The 2,241-nt window shown below is 41.9% G+C and overlaps 1 non-coding gene across 1 annotated transcript; it reads left to right on the top strand.

Annotated features, from left to right (window-relative positions):
• Positions 1-1,932: 1,932 nt before the first annotated feature.
• On the top strand, positions 1,933-2,039 carry LOC140821145 (small nucleolar RNA R71). The gene has a single exon (XR_012115650.1). It is a non-coding gene; the product is annotated as a small nucleolar RNA R71 (small nucleolar RNA).
• Positions 2,040-2,241: the final 202 nt, after the last annotated feature.

The raw sequence follows: 2,241 nt of genomic DNA, 5'->3' as shown, positions 1-2,241 counted from the left end.
ACTTTCCAAGCGAATGCTCCTCTATGCTCCTTAAGGACTCCCAAGAGCTTACTCTCCATATCATCTGTCAAAGAAGAGGAAATAATAACAGGCAGTTTATTATTTTCTCCTAAATATACGTACTTGAGATGTGGAGGTAGTGGTTTGAGCTCCAAAGTAGGTGGCTCCTCTAGGCTTGACTTTTGAGGCATTAAATCTTTTCTATCCCCCAATTCCTCTAGTCGAAGCCTCACTTGCTTTCTCCAAGGTGGAATGGCATTCAAATGAGCTACCATCTCCATCCTTTCCTCGTCCAGCTCGTCCTCCTGTTTTTCAGTAGTGAGAGTAGCCTCCAATGGCTCTTGCAATCCATCCTGCACAAAATCACAAACAAGAGAATCTAAGACATCAACGCGAAAACAACTATCATCGTGCATTGTGTGCTTGAGAGTATTAAAGACATCAAAAATAATTTCTTCTTCTCCAACTCTCAGTCTCAATTTTCCCTCGTCAACATCGATCAGTGCTTTCCCTGTAGCCAGAAATGGTCTCCCCAGGATTAAAGGCATCTCCAAATCTTCCTCCATATCTAGTACTACAAAATCTGCAGGAAAAATAAACTTATCCACTTTCACCAAGACATCTTCGATAATCCCACGTGGATACTTGACAGATCTGTCAGCCAGCTGCAATGACATCCTAGTCGGCTTGGGTTCACCCAATCCCAGTCTCCTAAACACAGAATAAGGCATCAAATTAATACTCGCACCAAGATCACATAGAGCTTTATGAAAATTAATATCACCAATAATGCAAGGTATAGAGAAACTCCCTGGATCTTTTTGCTTAGGAGGCATCCTGTTTTGAACTAAAGCGGAGCAATTTTCAGTCAAGTTCACAGTCATATGATCTTCTAGCTTCCGCTTGTTTGCTAAGATATCTTTCAAGAATTTTGCATAACTTGGCATATTCAGTAAAGCATCAGCAAAAGGAATGTTAATATGCAATTTTTTGAATATCTCAAGAAATTTACCAAATTGTGCATCTAACTTAGCTTTTTTCAGTGCTGCAGGAAAAGGTGGGGGGATAACAATTTTACTCGGTGCAATAGGTGTAAAAGCAGAGTTAGAAGACTTACCTCCTTGTTGTTCCACCTCATCCTCACCTTGCTTGTTCTTTTCCTCCTTAGACTCAAGTGCCTTTCCACTGCGCAATTCCACAGCTTTCACATGCTCTCTCGGGTTAGTCTCCGTGTTGCTTGGCAAAGTTCCTTGCTCCCTATTAGCAATTAACTTAGCCAATTGTCCAATTTGATTCTCTAACCCTTTTATGGATGCATCCTGATTTTGAAATCTCGTCTCGGTTGCAGAAATAAATTTAGTCATCATTTGCTCTAAATTTGACTTCTCCTCCCTAGGCGGTTCTGGCTTGAATCCTTGGTGCATCCCATGTGGTGGACCTCTTTGTTGGCGGTTTTGGTTGTTTTGACCTCCCCACGCAAAGTTTGGGTGATTCCTCCATCCCGGATTATAAGAGTTTGAATAAGGGTCATTTCTAGGACGGTTCTGGAATCCCACGTGTTTTGCTCCCTCAGGTACATAGAATGGATTTCCATCTTGGCAATCTTGCACGTCATGCTCACCTCCACACTTATCACAGAAAATCTCTTGCAGACGCATAGCCGATCCACTCGCACTCATCCCATCAATCTTTCTGTTCAAAGCCTCTAACTGTGCTGACACCGCAGATAAATCAGTAACTTGATTAACTCCAGCACCTCGTTTCTGCCTATCAGAATGAGGATGATAGCTACTAGCAGCCATCTCCTCCAATAATTCATATCCTTCCTCAGCCGTTTTTCTCAGCAGGTTACCACAGGCAGCAGCATCTATCATGGTACGGTTAGGAGTAAGCAGACCATAATAAAAAGTTTGAACCACTAACCCAAGAGGTAGCTCATGGTGTGGACATCTCCTCAACAAATCCTTGTATCGCTCCCACGCCTCGTAAAGTGACTCAAGCTCATATTGAGCAAAAGTAGTAATGTCAGCTCTAAATTTCATAGTCTTCGACGGAGGAAAGTACTTGGTCAGGAATGCCTTTGCCATTTCTTCCCACGTAGTGATAGACCCTACAGGTAAACAGTTTAACCAAGACTTAGCTTTGTCTCTTAGTGAAAATGGAAATAAACGCAAACGAACAGCATCATCAGATACGCCATTAAATTTAAATGTATCACAAATTTCAAGAAAGTCAGCTATA

The sequence above is a fragment of the Primulina eburnea genome, unplaced genomic scaffold, assembly GCF_022965805.1.
Source record: "Primulina eburnea isolate SZY01 unplaced genomic scaffold, ASM2296580v1 ctg439, whole genome shotgun sequence".
NCBI classification, from domain to species: domain Eukaryota; kingdom Viridiplantae; phylum Streptophyta; class Magnoliopsida; order Lamiales; family Gesneriaceae; genus Primulina; species Primulina eburnea.
Note: the sequence above shows the minus strand (reverse complement) of the source record. Positions and strands in the feature narration are given on the sequence as shown.